The 18,669-nt window shown below is 48.0% G+C and overlaps 1 protein-coding gene and 1 long non-coding RNA gene across 7 annotated transcripts in view; one reads left to right on the top strand and one right to left on the bottom strand.

Annotated features, from left to right (window-relative positions):
* Window positions 1-18,669, top strand: part of FOXL2 (forkhead box L2) — a 160,346-nt gene that overhangs the window by 125,678 nt on the left and 15,999 nt on the right. The window contains exon 1 of one of the 5 annotated variants that reach the window (XR_010345768.1): window positions 16,543-16,683. The exons of 3 other annotated variants lie outside the window; for them this stretch is intronic. The gene's annotated coding sequence lies outside the window, so the exon portion shown is untranslated. Of the gene's footprint in view, window positions 1-16,542; window positions 16,684-17,391; window positions 17,543-18,669 lie in introns of those variants that run through there. One more of the 5 variants, XR_010345772.1, reaches the window with a different exon arrangement.
* LOC135278237 (uncharacterized) lies at window positions 4,712-17,886 on the bottom strand. Of its 2 annotated transcripts, XR_010345777.1 has the most exons (4): window positions 17,654-17,886; window positions 13,212-13,307; window positions 6,363-6,478; window positions 4,712-5,568 (listed from the first exon to the last, which is right to left on the bottom strand). It is a non-coding gene; the product is annotated as an uncharacterized LOC135278237 (long non-coding RNA). The 2 variants fall into 2 exon arrangements; XR_010345776.1 differs by lacking the exon at window positions 13,212-13,307.

Genomic DNA, 18,669 nt, shown 5'->3' with positions numbered 1-18,669 from the left:
CTTACACTTGTTTTTTTTTTAATACAACAGGTTTATGCCTTACATGATGACAAAGTGGGTTTTGGATCTTGAGTAAGATCAGAAAATTATACAGTGCTGTGCATCCCCTAAAGGAGGCTGAATTTAGCATCATTTATTTCCACCTATATTCATCCTCTAACTGTGGCTTGTATAAACAGTTTTGATTCCATCAGGCAATTTTCCTGATTGTGTTAATGGATATTATCCTTCCCATGAGCATATAGAAAGCTTAGAGATGCTTTTAATATCCCCATTTGTCTTACCCAAAAGAGAGATCCAACCAATCAAAAAGCCTACAGACTTTTATTTTTTTGAACCTAGTCCATGGCTCCTGGAACTAACTAAAACAAGAGCACAAGCAATCCAATGCATTTGTAAATAATCCCAGTTCAGAATAGCAGCTTTGGCTGGGCCGAGTATGGAAGCAATTGGCCTGGCTCGGGCCACTGCAGTGTGACCCAGGCAGAACAGCCAGGCCTGTGCTCCCTGCAGGGCAGAGAGAGGGAGGGGAGATGGGTTCCGTGGGGACAGCCCTGCTGGGACAGCGCTGCTGGGACAGCCCTGCTGGGACAGCCCTGCTGGGGCAGCCCTGATGGGACAGCACTGCTGGGGACAACCCTGATGGGACAGCCCTGCTGGGACAGCCCTGCTGGGACAGCCCTGATGGGGACAGCCCTGTGGTCCCATCAAGTGGAGCACGGATAAGTGCTTCAGCTGCCTTGGGAGCCCCCCCAGGGCTCAGGGATGTGCACAGAGGGGCTCCAGTTCTGTTTGCTCTGGGATAACAGGGCAGCCTCCCTGATGCCTGTTTCAGGCTTACCTAGAAACAGAGCCAGACCAAGCTAAAAAGGTAAAAGCAGATGTATTTCATGAAGGGTCTTTAGGTACTTTATGGGCAGACAAAGCCTCCTCAAGGGGCTACAACCAAGCTGGACAATGGGCACCAGTTTTTTCAGACAATTCTAAGTTTGGTCCATTTACATTAAGGGGTTAATCTTCCAATTACAGCTTCAGCTAATGAAGTCATTTATCCCAGTTTGCTCCCCTCCAATTCACTTTTGTTTATACCTTCAGGGCCTGAGGCTGTAGGGTGTCCTTGGATCCCAGGCCCAGAGGAATTGTTTTGTCTGAGCAAAATGTGAAGGCAGTAACTAACACTGTGTATGGAGTTTGGAGTTATGCACTAATGCAGTGCAGGATCTGAAAAACAGAAAAGCTGAAATCCTGAGGCATCATCATGGTGATGTGCCCATGTCCCACATGGGGACCGAGGAATGCAGATGTGGCAAGGAAAGGCAGGGGCAGCAGCTGGAGGCAGCTGGGGCTGAGCTGGCACCCAGCCCCAGGCTGTGCCTCTGCTGTGGTGTCACCATGGCTGAGCTGCACGCCCTCTGCACCCCATGGCAGCACTGGGGAAAGTGATGCCTCAAAACCGAGCAAACATGCAGGTAAGAAGGGTGCAGGTTCTATATTGGTGGGTGTGTTGTGTAGAAATTATCATTTCAGTGGTAATTGCTCAGCCATTTTCAGTCACCTTCACCAACTGCTTCTAGCCACAAGGAGTTCTCTCTGATGAAGATTTCTGCTGTTTGGAGGCAGGCCTGGATTTACAACCACGAGATGAAGTGATTACATTCACAAGTACCCTTGCCACTGAAGGAGCCCCGGGAAGGAGGGGTGGTGCTGATCCTGCTCTGGTTTCTGCCCTGTGCTGCTGCTTTTCCCACCCAGGGGGGCCCTGGCCCTTGAGCTGCACTCACAGGGAGAACACAAGGTGCAGGTTTTGCTCACAAGGGTGCCCCACCTCCATCCCCAACATCCTTCCCACTCCACCTGGCCAGACTCTTGGCCCCTCTTCTCTCCCCCGGCAGATGAACTCAGGCAGCTTAGAAGAAAATGCTGATAAAGCTTTGTTCAGATCAAAAATGGTGTTCTGTTAAACATACTTCATTTTCTTCAGCGTCTGTAACATTTGTCTAGATTTTTGGGATTTTCTTTTTGCAAAAATAGTGTGAAAGATACAAAAAATTTCCATCTTTTTTACTCCCAAACAAGAAAAAAAAAAACCAAAACAAACAAAATGGGACTAAAACACGCTAAGAAATAACCAAATCCAGGCAGATGTACTTTAGCTTTGAACAAGGAAAGGCAATTTGTGATAGGTTTTTCCAGAAATGGACTATTTGGAGGGAGGATAGTTTCTTGGTTAAGGGAAAATAAAGAATTTTTTTTAAAAAGGATGGGAATTATTAGGAGAGAAGAAGCAGTGAGAGAACAAGCAGAGTGGAAGAGTGTGAGAGGCATAGCAAGGGTGGGACAAAGGCACTCTGGGAGACCCAAGGGTACTTTATGTGGCTCATGAGCTCTGTTGTCTTTTACTGCCCCAAGTTCCCTAGAAAAGTTGTCCCAGTGAGAGGGATAATTTTCACCCTCTCCAAACTACTCACAGAAGTCTGAACCAGAACGATGCAAAAAGAAGAGTGAATAATAGGGTGCAGGTCAGCAGGACTTCCCAAGGGGCCAAGCACAGGTGGAAGAGCAAGCCTGAATATTCTGGTGATAAAAGAATATTCTGGTGATAAAAGACTTGTCAGGAGAAATTCATGAGAAAGATGCCAAAGTTAGGAAAATGAGAAAGCTATTAAGAGCTTTGAAAGTTAGAATTTTAAAAAAAAATTGCAGAAGAAGCCTGTGTGTCTTCTGACCTATGTTTTTTTGCTACTTTTCTTTAGAGAATTATAAAAAAATGTGGAACTTTGTATGGGAGCTGAATTTGTGCTTAGGTGGACTTTGGGAATTTTATAACATAATGAGAAGGATTCCTGGAGAGCCCCTGCAAAAACCTGGAGCTGTCGCTGGCAGCAGGGGTGCCCCAGGCTCTGGGGGTGTTGGGCTGGGGTCTCCTGAGCCTTCCCAGCCCCTGCTGTGCCCAGACCCAACCAGGAACACATCCCTGGCATGGGGGGACACTGGACAAGCAGCCAGGAGTTTTGCTCTGGAAGTTCTGCATCCAGCAGGGAGAGCTGCCTGCAGCCTTGGCTCGTGGAGCCTCTGGGGACTGGGAGCTTTTTCTTTGCTGTGTTGTGTAAAATTGTTTAATACTCATGATTCAATTGATTTAAAGTGGATAATCATCGCTGAGCTTTAAATACACTGAGCTTGTTTTGGAGCTACAGCTTTTCTTTGTTAATACTAACATTAAATATTTATTCTGGATAAGGATAATCTAGTAATATGGGGAAACACCTGTGATTGAACTGCTGTGATAAGGATCTCCACTATACACTTCTCCTGCCAATATTTTCACAAACCTCACTATATTCAGGGGTAAATAAATTTAATTCATTTTCCACTCCTGTTGACTCACAAATTTGAATGTATTTGATGGGTGAATCTTTGCAGTAGGTTGTAAAGCCCAGTTCAAAACCCGTGCTAATTTGTTTAAGGAGCTCTGTTCGACAGAGCTCCTTTTTTCCCTCTATCACTAATTGGGTGGTGATGATTGGGTCGTTTGCAGAAACACCAGAGCAGGGAGAAAGCAGCTGGAGACAAACCCAAAACCATGCAGAACTTTAAGATTTTATGAAGCTGCAGCAATTCTCTGTCTCACTTCAGTGGAACTGTATTACCCACAGGCAGCTCCTCCCTGTTTGCTCAGACAGCCCCTCCTGTGTGGCTTTCTAAAACTTGTAAGAGGGTAAATTTTGCACTTCAAAAGTGAAGAATGATTTTTTTCTCCCTCTAGCAATAATGGAGTCAAGAAAAACTGGTGCTGAATACCTCTGTTATATGCATGTGAATGTCAGATATCTCTTAATTTAGTGTTGTGTATTATATTTCTCAATAGGAAATATCTGATAATTTTGGCTTTTAAATGTCTTACTGATATTTATGCATAAATTTAATTACTCCAAATAGTACTTAGCTCCAATTTTAGTTAGGTTTTTTGTTGTTGTTGTTGTTGTTGGTTTTTTTTAATATCCTCTTTAGAAGGAAATAGTTTTGTGGCACTGATATTTCTTAAAACAAAATCTAAAAATCCAGCCTTTTCACAGCAGCTGTCATACATCCTTGTAAGTATCTGATTGGGCTCTTGCATGCATGGAACTCCTGCACTTCAGAAAATTATTCTGAGCTGTGACTTTTGTAGATAGAGTAATTTATTTTAATATTAAGTATTTAATATTAATATTTAATATTTAATATTAGTTGCTACTAAATCCAGACTTTGTGAAGCCAGCAGGAAATTTCTACTTGCTTTTGTGAAGCTGAGCTCGCTCTTTCTTGGTGGAAAGGGAAACTTGTCCTTGTAAAAGGCCAGGGGAGCCAAGTGATGTGCCAGGGTTTAATGCCAGTGCAGTGAGCTGTGCTCCCAGCTTGGCTGGCTGCTGTGGGGGGCTGCAGGGGCTGGCTGTGGGGCAGAGGAGCTCGTTTTAGCTCCTGTCCTTACCTGAAACTCTGGCAGCAGGAGCTGTGTCAATCCTTACAAACAATTTCTGTTCCACTGTGAGTGACATTTCAGTACTCAGTGCTGCCAGTCCTGGTCCTAGCATGCCTGGGCAAGAGATCTGTGTGCCTGACAAAGCCCCAGACCCAGCTCACAGAGCCCCAAACCCTCCTCAGATGGAGCACACAGAACTCAGCCTGCTCTGGGGTTTGGGGTTAGGGGCTCTGCAGCCTTTTCCCCCTTGTGCTGTTCTGTGCTGCACTGTGAGTGTCACACAAATTGCAATGTTTGCTTGCTTCCACTCACTTGTTTAACACCCACTGAACACAACTTTGTAATGAATCCCTTGTTTGAGTAGGAGTTCAGCTGGCAGCAAAGAAATCCAGTGCTTCTGTTTTCCATATTCCTCAACCCAGGTTGTATACACAGCGCTGACAGGCAGCAAATGCTGGTTTTGTTATAAAGCAAAAATAAGCAACAAATAACATCTCCGTAATATTTTTTTGTTATATTTTAAGGAGCTTTTGACCAGTTTAAATTTATTTGAGATAAAAGAAATTTTACATTGATGTTTAACCCACAGAAACTCTTGTTTTCGTTTGTCCCAATACTGCTTTAAAGGCTCCAGTGAAATCTATAGAGTACGGAATATCCAGGAAATGTGGCACACCTTTTCTTCTGGCTTCTAGTTCTGCTTATGTTCTTTTTAAAAAGCTTATCCAACTGGAAAACACAGCCAGTTAAAGATGACTTTCTGTGTGTCAAGTTCCTCCTTCACATATTAAACTGTGTAGTAACTACAGCTCTTCTGACTGAGAGGTTCAGGCTCTGGGACAAACCTTTTCTGTTGTTATTAATTATTTATTCCAGGGCTGGGGTGTCTGTCTGTAGCCCTGTTCTCAAACGAGGCATAGGCAGAGGAAACCTAATATGTAGATGAAATCTAATAATGGCATGGAGGTTGTTCTTTTGCAGCTCCCTGGACTGTGCTGTAAATGCAGGGGAGTGCAGTGGCAGCAGGGTATCACTCACGGGCTGGCTGCCTGTTTCTGAGCCTGTTCCCAGAGAATGTAAATCTGGATTATCTCCTCTTTTAACCACTGAAAAGTAATAAACAATAGTGTTAGAAACTCACAGGAAAATTGTGCATCTTTTTGAGGAGCTTTCTTCCAGTGGGAGTAGGGTGCCGAATCCTGGTTTAGATCAGGTTATGGCCCAGGGTGGCAGAGCAAGGATGGCCCACAGCACCCAGGCCAGCAGTGACAGCAAATGAAGGGCACTGCACCTGCACTCTGTAGGGGAGAGTGGGAAATGAGCTCAGTTAGGGAGCAACATCTCCCCTGCTGCTTTCTCTGGGTGGCTGTCTCTAGACATGGATAACAGCTCCACAAGAAGGAATATAAAGTTAAAATCACATCTTGAGGGTGCTCCTGTCAAGGTGAGGTGTTACAAACCACCTAAACTTGAAGGCAGCTGCACACGGATCAACACAAATCATTTCCTTTGAAGCAACTGAAAGAAGAAGCCACAAGAGATGTATTTTTCTAGAAAATAAGAATTTCATCCACAACATAACTGGCTGATAACAGTGAATTCAGCAAACTTTGGTAACTGCTGAAGGATCCATACCAAGGCTGTTTTCCTATGAAACTGGCTGCAGACAGCCAGGAGGAAAATGTCCATGTTATGGCCCCAGTGGACATCAGGCAGGGCTGACCTGCCCTGCTCCCCGTGCCCCCATGAGCTGCACCTTACTTTACCCTCATTATTTTTATCTTTTATTATTTCATTATTACTTTCATTCTTTGGGTGACATCATTCAGTTTCATTTAAACTACTGAAAAGCCTGGAATACATGCAAAGAGTTTCAAGTGTTATACTGGGGGCCAAATACCTGCAGAGAGCACTGATGTCAGAAGTTTACTGCTGCTGTTCTTCATGTGCTTCAAAAAGCAGCGCATTCTCAGAGACTGCTCGTAGAACCCTCATGAAATGATCCTGGAACCCTTGCTGAAATTAAACATTTTCTTTGTTTACTTTTAAAATGACAAATTTACTTACCCAAACACTCTTCTGTGTTGCTGTAGCACCCATTTACATAGAAAGACTTAAAAATACCTCAACAAATTAAGTGAAGATGTGAATTTAAAGCAAATTACTTTAGCAGGACTAAACTCCTGTGTAGAAATTCCTTTCAGAATTTGAGTACCCTAAACAGCTTTTAACTTAGTTAACCCAAAAGCTTTTTGTTGTGAATAAGTTGGAGGCTGAGGCCAATTAATTAATCCACTTTAAACACTAATTCAGTATAATTTCCTGAGTGTGTGTCTGTAGGCAGTTCTGAGGAGTACATGCTGCAGAAATGGAAACCAGTGAGGATCTTACTTTCCTCCAAAGGACTTTGGTTCCTATCTAGTCTGGCTTCCTATCTAACTCTTCCTCAAAATCTGCAGTGACTGTGTTGTTGGAACTGCTTGCATAGTCTCAGTATCCCCTTCATCAAATTTTCATTAAGCATTTCCCTAAAAAAATGAAAGTTCCTTAGAGATGTTATGTCAGCCTTCCCAATTAGTTCAGAGCCTTTTTTTAATCTAAAGCAGTGGAATTTAGAGGAATGCTGTGAGCTTTGTAGTAAATCTTCAAGGGAAAATTCTGTCAGCAGAATGGAAGGCATTAGATGCTGGTTCAGTATAATCTATGCTGGCCTTACTAACACGTAGAATATATCCTAGCAGGGTTTGGGATTGGAAATGCTGCATTGTGGTGAAGCTTTTTGTGCACGGTTCCTTGTCCAGTGACTGCTTACAGCCTTTGAAATTCTAATTTATCCTTTTCCAGTATAGAATGTATTAGCATCACTGTTAAAAAAAAAAATCCTCTTGAATTGATATCAAGTATTTAATGGCAAAATCACAATTTTTTATTTCACTTAGCCATTTGGCAGTGCAAAGACCCTACTGTGTTCTTTCTTTGAAGTCTGAAAAAAATCTGGCCTAGGTTTGTTATCTGGGGAAAAGAAATTTGTCTTGTGTAACAATTACTCTCCTAATGCCATGAGACACTCGGGGTGCGTTGTGTTTTCCTGACATAAACATTTAGCTCATCTTTTGTTTTTGTACCAATGGCTACTCACATGAGCCCTGTAAAATTTGGAAAGAAAAGTGCCTTCTAATAGGCGATTGTCTTATTACCCTGTTGATTTTCCAAAAGATTTTGCTTTGTGCAATGCATTATAATTATATGACAGGAGAACAGTGGAGAATATGGCACAGCATTTCCCATAGGTTTCCTATCTGAGATAAGAAAGATAAACATTCTGCTTTACTTCTCCAGGAACAAAGCCAGCCCTGGGCAGTTTCCTGGATAGGAGCTGCAGGAGCTGTGTCCCTGTGTCCCTGCCGGAGCCGTGTCCCTGCAGGAGCTGTGTCCCTGCAGGAGCTGTGTGCAGGCAGGAGCTGCAGGAGCTGTGTCCCTGTGTCCCTGTGTCCCTGTGTCCCTGTGTCCCTCTGTCCCTGCAGGAGCTGTGTCCCTGCCGGAGCCGTGTCCCCCTGTCCCTGCCGGAGCTGTGTCCCCGTGTCCCTGCCGTGTCCCCGTGTCCCTGCCGGAGCCCTGTCCCCGTGTCCCTGCCGGAGCCGTGTCCCTCTGTCCCTGCCGGAGCGGTGTCCCCCTGTCCCTGCCGGAGCGGTGTCCCCGTGTCCCTGCCGGAGCTGTGTCCCCCTGTCCCTGCCGTGTCCCTCTGTCCCTGCCGGAGCGGTGTCCCCGTGTCCCTGCCGGAGCCGTGTCCCCCTATCCCTGCCGGAGCGGTGTCCCCGTGTCCCTGCCGGAGCTGTGTCCCCCTATCCCTGCCGTGTCCCCGTGTCCCTGCCGGAGCTGTGTCCCCCTGTCCCTGCCGTGTCCCTCTGTCCCTGCCGGAGCGGTGTCCCCCTGTCCCTGCCGGAGCGGTGTCCCCGTGTCCCTGCCGTGTCCCCGTGTCCCTGCCGGAGCCGTGTCCCCGTGTCCCTGCCGTGTCCCCGTGTCCTGCCGGGCCCGCGGCTCCGCACGGCACACGGTGCTCCGTGTCCTGCGGACAAGCTCCCTGCACAGAGTGAGGCCGCCCCGGCTGAGGTGTGTGTGCTGGGCTTCCTGAGAGTGGCCTTACGGCCCGAGGTCCCTCCACACTCCCGCAGCTCTCTCTGGAGGCCAGGGGAGCTGCTGTTTATTTTTCCAGGGCGCTCTCCTTTCTGGGGAAACAAGGGAGCCTTTAACTGGATCTCTCTTTTGTTCCTGGATTGCTGCACCCCAGCGAAGCCGGGAGGACCGAGGTCTGCTTTAGGGTATGCGTGGCTTGACTCTCCATGACCCACCTCTGGTTCAGTCCTGACACCCCGGCCAGGGAAATATTTTGCTTAGGGATGACTTTCCTAACGCAGGGAGAGAATCTCTGGTTTCAGGAGCAGCGAGTAGCAGAGATGCTTTCAGTTTGTTCCACTCTCTGCTGTGCTTCCACGGGCTGAATCGTGCAAAAGGGGAAAGAATACTCAGGCATCACTTTCCCAAACCAGCTGGGAAGCTTGTGCTGTGCTTCCCAGGAAAGCTGGGTGGGTGAGAGATTTAAGAGCTTTAGACGGGTTCAACAGGAGAGGCTGGAAAATTGCAGAAATGCTGCCAGTGTTAGTGGTTAACAAGATGTGTCAAACACGAGCGGTGACCTCCTCCACAGCTCCAGAGCTTTCCAGTTCCTGCATTTTTGCTTTCCCCTTTAACTTTCTCACTTGTAACTTCTTTTTTCATTCTCAGACCAAGTTTTGTAACGCACTGACATCTGCTGTGTGTTTGACTAACACAGCCACTCAAGAACTGAAGCAGGCCTTGCAGCCCTGCAGGATGGGGCTTGAGAAATTAAATTTGAGAGAAAGGGGAAGGAGGGTGGGAGAACCTGGTGGCTCATTATTGATTCAAGGTGGTAAGAGGGAACAAGCCACCCTGCCCTTAAGAATCTTTTATTACAATTGTTTTATGGAAGAGATGCACAAAGTAAGCTGATTTCAGCCATACAAACACCAGTTCTATCCATGGACTATAGTTATCACCGTACAGAAAAAACTACATTAGCTCCATTTTTCCTTTCTTTTTTATCTAATCAGGGCTGTGGTGATGTGGTGGCCATCATGTGGTGGGCATATGGTCCTGATAAAGGGCTTTTGTGCCAGTGTTCAGACACCTGAGACTGAGAGGAAGCAGTGTAGCTGAATAATGCCACTACCTGCACCGTGAGCACCCAGTCATTCACAGTTCCAAATTCTGTAAGACAGGAGCAGCCTCCATCCCTCCAGCCAACAACTGTAGGTACCACAGCAGGAGCTGCTGCACAACAGCATCACTTTTAAAACACTAAACCGACCTCTGAAAAGACTCTGTCAGTTTGATAGCAGCAAAACTTGCTGCTGATTGAAAGCTTCCCTGAAGCATTTTCAGTAGAGGTTGGTTTCTGGCAGGGATGTGAAGGAGCAGAGGTGTTCCCTGGCAGTGAGGGACAAGCAAATCTCCTCTGCCTCACTCAAACCCAGCTCCCAGCCCCGGCTCCTGCCCCAGGTACATTTCAGCCGGACATTTCAGAGACCCAGTGCAGTACTAATCAGAAATCTCTTATCAAAATTGTTTTAAACAAGAAGCTCACCTGTGCCCAAAGGAGTAGTTAGTAGTAGTTTGATTTTTGCCAAAAATTGACAGTATTTCTAGTGAAAAACTGAAGCCAGGCTGGGGTTTTTTTATACATTATTCAGCAGAAAATAATCATTTATACAACCACACTTTTTTTTCCTTCAAAAAAAAAAGTTCTTTGCCGGTTTCCAGAAAATCTAACAGTATCTCTGAAAAAGGAGGAGCCTCCTAACAAATGGTTTTTCAAAATATATATTTACACCAGCTTCATGAATCAATGAGTTATGGGGTTATCCCCCACATTAGTCCCTCCATATAGGTATTTTTAAGGTAATAAATCTCTGAGGCAGGCAAGACTCTATGCATAGACACTTGAGCAAGAAAAGAGAGATGGCTTTTTTTTCCATTTTCTATCCCAGAAGTGGCTGTAAAATCTTGGTTTGTAAATGTATATTTTATTAGAACAAACAGGCTTTAAATAGGTCATAAACTGTAGTTTCTCCTTTTCTTCATTCCCAGCAAGTGTGCAAAATAGCTGCAAGGCCATGACAGTGCTGGATTAACACCTCACCAACAGCAAGAACTGAAACAGAAAAGTACCTTTTCATTATGAGGGCTTTTAAACAGTAGGGGAAATCCTGCTCCCCTCCAGATCAAGAGGGAAATTCCTTTTCAGCTTCAAAATAGCCAAAATGTAGCTCTGCATTATTCTGAAAGCCTGTTTGAAAGCATTTCTATCCCTTTGCAGTCATCCCACAATCAGGAGCAGGGACACAGCTCTTTACAGCCTCTCTGGGGTCACAGGGGCTGCTCCTGGGCTGGTGCTCAGGAACTTTTCTCCAGGGCTTGTAGCATTAAATGACTGCTGCCTCTCTCTTTCTTTTTAGAGGGTTTTTTTTTTTCAATGTCACAATGTCTCCCTTGAAAATCTCTGCTGAAGTGGCCTTCATTCATTGTTTTAATGCTTCTTATTGTCAAGCCCTGTCACATTTTCCAAGTGAGGTGTGTGACATCAGCAATCACAGCCAGGATTTAGAACATGAGCTCCCAGATGTGTTTAAAGATCCTGTGCATTACCTAATTCTGAGAAACCACATGTGTAAAATGTGACATGAAATGACTGATGGAGGATCCAATAGCAAGTAAAGCTTTGTTTTATGCCTTCCAGCAATGATGCTCTTTGTAAAACACTTGAATTGCCCAAAAGGTGAGTGACATGCTGCTTAAACTCTGTATAATACTCCAGTCACAGCATCAACTATAAGAGTTGTAGCTGTTGATTCATGAACTTATCAGGTGAGGCTGAGCCCAGCTCTCCTGGCTGGAGGGTAAGACAAGGCAAAAGCCTTCTGAAAACGAAACAGCCAAAGCCCTTCATTTCCTCTGCCATGGACTGAAGTCAGCTAAAATCAGAGTTTTAAAACATCCAACTGTTGCGCCCTGTCCATTAAAAATGAACCACAGGAGAATAATACATTTTAATTTTTGAACAGTTATTCCAAATACCTGCTGGAGACTTTAACATGCATTCAGTGCAATACCTGCTTCCACATTCAGTGGGCAGTGCCAGAGTTCAGCCCCACATGAAGCCATCAAACAGAACTGGCTCAACACAGTATTCAGCCATGTAGCACATGCTTTTCTGTGGAAATAATGTTCTTTCATGCTTTGTATGAAACACCTATGGCACTAGGTACATGAAGACAGATACAGAGCTTAACTTCTCCTGGCAGCTATTCTCATAATGGGTCTCTCTTTTATTTGTTGCAAGGGATAGCTACAAACTGGATGAAAAAAGGAAAACAAATTGAAATTAAATTATATGTAAGTAAACAAACTGTAATAAAATGAGCAGGCTGAACTTTCATCTACATTTCAACTGGATTTGAACCAAGTCCCCTCTGAGAGTCTAAGAAAGTTGGGTTAATTATTTTTTTTGTTTGGTCTGCTCTGCTCTGCATTTCCCTGCTCTGAATTGTGACCAAGAGGAGAAACGCTGGAAAACTGCAAGCAGCTCTGATCTGCTGTTTCTGGCCAGGTCAAAAGCAGGACAAGCTGGAAATGTCATGCAAATTCCATGTTTTATACATTGCCAGTTCAGGTTTGCATACTCAGAAGGTCAGAACAAGATGGAGATAAACTAAAAGACCTCGAGGTGATTGTACAGACAAAAATCAACTAGAATTTAGGTGGCCAAGCTTAAATTGAAATATTCAGCTTCTTCAAAGTTTCTGTTCTTGCTATGAAGGGAAATTTAGTCTTTTTGTTCGCATTGTGCTTCCAAGCCCACTGGTTGGCTGGGACAATGCAGGGACCTAAAAAGTGTCTGAGGATCAGGTCCACCCTCCACTGGCACTGCTCCATCCAGTAAGTGTGTGCTTTCAGGTTATGCATTCAGGTTTTGGGGGGCAGACTGTATGTCATCTGAAGCTGACTTTGGCTAAGGCTTAGCTCTTTTCCTCCAGAAAGACGAGAATTGCTTCCGTCACTTTTAACCTGGTTCTCTAGAGATGGCATGTGGTTTGATCCAGCAAAACAGATTTGTTGTCACATCAAACCTAGTTAATTATCTTGCAATCTTACCATCTTTGTTGAAGCACGGGAGTTACATTTCAAAGGAAACAAATTTCTAACTGTTTTAAAGTGCAGCTTGTATTGGGAGAGACACAGCTAGAGTTAGGAGCACCCCTCTGATGGGGAGCTTGGGCAAAAGAATAGATTTACAGATGCAGCTCATGGCACGTGCTCCTCCTGAACCCTTCAGGTTTTCAAGGGGAGGAAGGTGCTCTTTGCAGGGCATGGCAGCCCTCCCTCACATAATTCTGCCTCTGGATGTGGCAGGGCATTCCCTGGGTGCTGCAGCCAGGGCTTCTGTTGAGCAAGGGGAGAAGCTTGTGTGTACAGAGTTATTCACAAATCGTTTGGGTAGGTAATATATACACACATTCCAGATGTGGACAGATTATTTAAAACAAAAGCACCCTGTTCCTGGCTGATACAGCCCCTTCTGCAAGTTCTGGAAGACCTGGAACAGGACTACTTAGCTTTAACCCAGTTCAATTGCTTCTGCATTGCTCAGAAATGGAAAAGGAGCATGACTTACGTGGTCATAATGTAGTCTGAGTACACACGTGGATTTTACAGCACGTGGCTGTGTCTGGCTGGCTTTCTCCCAGGGCAGCACCTCCTCTGCAGGAGCCTGCAGAGAGTGGACAGAAAGCCCTGACCATGCCTCGCACAAATTCTCGAGGAGCTGCTAAAGACAAAAGTGGAATTCTCAGTCCAGGACACGCTGCCCGCGTTCAGCGGTGGGAGTGAGTCAGCACGGGCTGCTCGCTCAGACTGAAAGCTGCGGAGCTGCAGACATGTGCCAGCATGTCCCCAGCTGGCCAGCTCTGCCCTGGGACTGGGAGCCTCTGCACCAGACTGAGCAGGAGCATCCCCAAAACCTCCCTGAGCAAAGGGCTCCCAGCAAGAGCCCAGTGCCAGAGCTGACCGGAGCCAAGGCTGAGATGCGGGGTCCCCAGACAGGAGCAGCTTTGCCAGAACCACTGGCTGCAAAAGGGCCTTTGTCAGCAAGGAGCTGCCAGGTATCGCTCTTCTCCCATCACTAACATCCAGTGACATTGTTACACTGTGTCCGTGCATCTTTGTCTCCTCAATTTAGGCATTTCAGCTTCTACCTTGAATGAGCTTTTCAAACATTGTTGCTTCACTGTAGTAACAGATCCTTTATGAAAACAGATTTGGGTGATTATATAAATTCAGAGAGATTATATAAATTCATCATGGCTACAGTTTGGGCCCCACATTCTGAGAGAAGTAATAGAAAACAAATTTACATTGATGTCTGTACATTGGTTGGAAGAAAAGAGAATTTTTCTTGAATTCTCGTTTTTTCAAAAAATCTGAAATTTGTATAATTTTCCTTGCTTCAATATTTAACAAAGCAATTTTCAAATGGTCTAAACAAGCACCCAGAATTTTTTTCTTACCTAAAAATGGTCTGTTAAGCCATGTATCTCTGCAGCAACAGTGGGAGACGCCTGCTTTGGCTCTAATTTTGTTGTACAATGCTATTAATTTACAACTTCGGGGTGATCTGGACATGAGTGGACTTGTATGGTTTGGGTTTTTTATCCCTCTTTTTATTTCCCCTTTCCCATGCTTTGTAGAAAAATAAGCACCAATTTTGAAGTGCTAGAAAGAGCAGCTTGCTTTGGAAGTTGTCAGACTGAAACAAACGATCTTTGCTTCGAGCTTCCTAAAAAGACATAATTTCTACCCTGTCTAAAAAGCAGAGGCTGCCTTGTTTGTTTTTATTTGCAGCATTCGGCAGCGTTGCTGTAGGCCACAAACTGCAGGATGGCAGCAGCACAGGATTATCCTGCAGAGCCCTAACTGGCGAATCCATAACAGCCAACCTGAACTCTGCTGCGGGCTGCCATTTAATACCACAAGAAACTGTTTGCATTTCATCGTGTAACCGGTTGTGTGAATTCAAGAACCTTCCTGGATCAGGCTGTGTTTTCAGATGAAAGAAAGGAACTACCAAATGCTGGGGTGAAATAGAGAGTTTGTTTTCCTCTTGGCCTGTTCTCTAAGCATAAACAAATATATTGTAGTGAAGACTCGGGCTCAGGCTACAGAAGAAGAGCCGAGGAGAGATGGGAAGCAGGAATAGATAAGGGAAAAGGGCTGGGGCTGGTCTTTTCTCGTGAGATACATTTCTTTGATATCGAGGCAAAAGGAACAGACTCAAAACTAAATGGGAACATGAAAATATCTTCAGAGTATCAGCTGAACAGGGAAATCTACTCTCCAGATCCTAAAACCTTTCACTCGCATTGGATTTGGTAGAGAATTGAGCCCATTTCTGACTCTTCCCCTCAGGCTCTGTTAGATGGACTTTTATTCAATGTGATTTCAGTCCAGATCATAATAAAGTTGCTCTGTTCCTCATGAAGCTCACATTATGGATGTACAGCCATCGTGGTCTATGATTGCTTAGTTTTTCCTGTAAAAACAGAAATCCTTGTACAGCTGGGAGCTTGTAAAAACAAGCCTGAAGCTACCAAAATTTTTAGCTGTACAGTATAAATGAGAAACTAAATTCTCCACTGCAAAACATATAGGCTCAAGGTTTTGACAATGAGACTCATTCATGCAGAAGAAGACACTTTCCAGGTGAATATTTCCTTCTTCTGGCGTCACACGCTGAGTAATGTAATTAAAGAGCATTTATGAAATGTTTGGGACTGTGCTGCTGGGAATCCTAAACAGAGGGGAAAGTGGAATTGTGTGTGTTTGTGGTGTCCCTAGATGAGTGAGATGATTTGCAGGCCAAGTGAGAGGTGAGGTTTTGAAAATGCAAGCTTTTCCAAGGCAGAGTTTAGGGTCTAAAGGCAGTGACACGCACTCAGTTTCGTCTCACATCATGGTTACGCTGAAATTGCAAAGGTTTTACTCCTGGTAGTCAGTGCTGTGCCGAAAAAAGCACCCCCAGGTTCGAGCCCTGCCTGGTGTAATTTAAAAGGGAGCGCAGCGGGTTCGGGAAGGAAGCGGGGCGGCCGCGGCCCGGCCCGAGCTGCCGGCGGCACCGGAGCAGCCGCGTCCCGGGCACGAGCGGACACGGAGCTCCTGCGCTCGGTACCGCAGGAAAACGCCCCCGTCCCAGCCTTTTAACAGATTAAATCGGCTGAATTTGCACTGAGGCCAGAATATTTTATTTCCCGCAGTACATTTCGTTTACTCTCATGAGCGCCGTGGTGCGAGACAGAGCCGCGCACGCCGCGTTTAACATCTACAATACTTTTTCTGGGTTTATTATGTGGAACCATTCTCCACAATCTTAAAGACCAGTAGTACCTGGAAAAACAATATTTTAAAAAAATGGGGGGGGGGAGAAGGAAAAAAAAAAGGAATAAACTAGGAATACTTGAAACGGCAGCATGGTGACTGCCCTGTCCCGGCCGCTTTGCGGACTGTGCCGAGGGAAGGAGAACTGCTGGGGGGACGGAGCGGGGACCGAGAGCGCCCGGCCCTCCCCGGCTCCCGGAGCCCCGCTCCGCCGCGGATCCCTGTCCTCGGGGACACGGGACTCGGAACAGGGCGCGCCTGGGGCCGCATTTACATCCGTGTCCGTGCGGCTGCTCCGTGAACGGAATGAGTGCGGATGATGCCGGTACGGCCCCAGACGCTGCGGGCTCGAGAGACCCGAAAGGCGCGTCCTGACGAGGCACCGGCCGCGGGTCCGTCCCCGGAGCCGGGGAGCGGCGGGGCAGCAGAACGGAGTACGAGCCGCAGGACTGACACCGGGGCTCTGTGCCTGTCCCCGAACGGGTGTCGCTGCGGGAGGCGAGAGTCCTGCCCCGGCGCCTCCAGGCGGGCTGCGCTGGCCGAACGGGAGCGGGGCTCTCCGAGCCAGAGGCGGGCCGGCGCTCCCCGCCGGAGACAGCTTTTCTCGCCAAGAGAAAAGGGGGGGAAAAAAACAAAAAAAAACTTTGGGAGAGGAAGGCTGCCGCATTTCCAAACAAACCGACCCCAGACTTTCCAGGTTCTGCTGCCTGCAGAGGGTGAGTAGAGAAGAAAACCCAAACCACTCTGGCTGCTCGGGTCTTATCAGCGCTTCAGCTGAAGCACGGCTTTCGTGGGAATCCTTGTCCAGGCTGCCGGGGCCAGACGTGGGGGTGGCAGCGTGCCCCGTGTCCCCGCGGCGGAGCCCCCGCCGCTCGCCGTGCCCCGCTCCGCTCGGCGCTCCCGCTGCGAACGGGCTCAGCGCTGCGCAGCGGGGAAATCGCACCGGGGCCGCGGCGGCGGCTCCCGGGCTCTGTTCGGCAAGGGAAACCTGGTCCGGCTCGGTAGCGGCGAAGCCCCGGCTTGCAGCACCTCTCGGGTCGCCTCTCTCAGCGGGGTTGCGTGGCCGGGACTGAGTCCCGCTCTGCCCGCCTTCCTCCCGGCTTCCCGCACCGGGGCCGGGCTGTGGCCGGGGCTGTTCTACCCTCGTGTGCAGAAAGCGAGAGCCCCTTCCCCGCCGCAGCAGACACGGGCAAGGGCACGGCGCCGTGAGCCCCCTCCACTGCTAATTCCCCTCCTGTTTCCCCTGTCCCGGCGAGCGGCAGCAGGACCGGCCCGGGAGCGGCTCCGCCGGCTCCTTCTGCTCCCGCCGGCTCCGGGTCTGTCCGTGCGCTGCGCGGCCCCGGGAGCGGCGGGCGGGGCGCGGCCTCAGCCGGGGGCACCGGCGGATCGGGCCGCTCCCGGGGCCGTGCTGGGATCCCTGCTCCTTCTCCCGAAAGGGCTCTCCGCTCGCTGCCCGTCCCCGTTACTTGCATTCCCCTCGCTGCGGCTTTTCTGTGGGTGCCGATAAGCCCTCAGCTCTCCGCTTAACAGCAGCTACAGCGTACAGCTGCCAGGGGCGTGTTCCTGCGTTTTCAGGTAGTTGTTTCATGTCCCAAAAAGGGCTTAATTAGGAGACGGGAGAGGGGAGAGCCCGACCTGCCCTGGTGTCAAACGTTCAAGTAGCCGCACACGGGGCTGCGCGCTCACCTTTGCTACTCGGCCCGACCGCCGCTCCCAGCGCTGGGCTGAGCTTCGGTGTTCATCCGAAATCCCCTTGGTGGGGCTGTCAAAAAAACCAAACCAGACCCTCGCATGTCAAATGTCCTCTGCTAGCGAGCGAGCCCTGCCAAAGAGCTACGCGCCTGGCTTAGGAGTGAGAAGGGAGGAATGTGCCATTTGGCGGAGGTGATGACACACGCGGCAGCGCTGCTACACCTGCACCGGCCCTGGCCGCGGAAATGCCTGCGAGGGGGAGCGCCGGCAGCAGCATGGGTGGCCGGCAGAGAGAAGCTCGCCCTGGCCCTGGGGAGCCCGGCAGGCGCGGCCCCGACGGCGGGGCACAGCTGGCTCCGGCTGCTGCGTCGCCCTGAGCGGAGCGAGCCTCCGGGGGCTGCCCGGGGAGGGGAGCCTTGGAGAGGTCTCTCTTGTGGGCCTCATCCCTTCGCCGTTTCGTTTGTGCGCGTTAGCGGCGAACCCGGGGGCGGCGGGCGCTGCTCTGGGGTTGGGTGCGAAATAGACGGGCCTCCTTTCTGTGACCGAAATCACACAGCCCGGGTTTGGGGGCACACGTTCCTCCGCCGACGGGAGATAAAGGATACGTTATATGGCTGTAGGCGAAGATGCAGAAATGTGTTCTAACTGAGACATATAGAAATATCTAATTTTAATACATATATATATATATATATATATATATATATATATATATAATAGTTCTTAGAAGAGCTAATTTATTTCTCGGTTAAAATACGTTTTTTCATCCTCGACTGCCTTTACCCGCAATTAGTCTCTCCCGGGTAGGGGAGCAGGGACCCGTGGCCGGGCAGAGGAATTAGAAATCCGCTCATGGCCACCGAAGCCCTGGGCGCCCCGACGGGAGGGGCTGGTTGCCTCGGGCATGGACGTTCGGGAGCTGCCCTCCCCCCCCACCCCCGCCGGGCTCACGCTTGGTTACGAAAATTGATGTCGCGCTTAAAATCATCGGGACCGGGCACATCGTGAGA

Source organism: Passer domesticus, chromosome 11 (genome assembly GCF_036417665.1).
Source record: "Passer domesticus isolate bPasDom1 chromosome 11, bPasDom1.hap1, whole genome shotgun sequence".
NCBI lineage: Eukaryota > Metazoa > Chordata > Aves > Passeriformes > Passeridae > Passer > Passer domesticus.
Note: the sequence above shows the minus strand (reverse complement) of the source record. Positions and strands in the feature narration are given on the sequence as shown.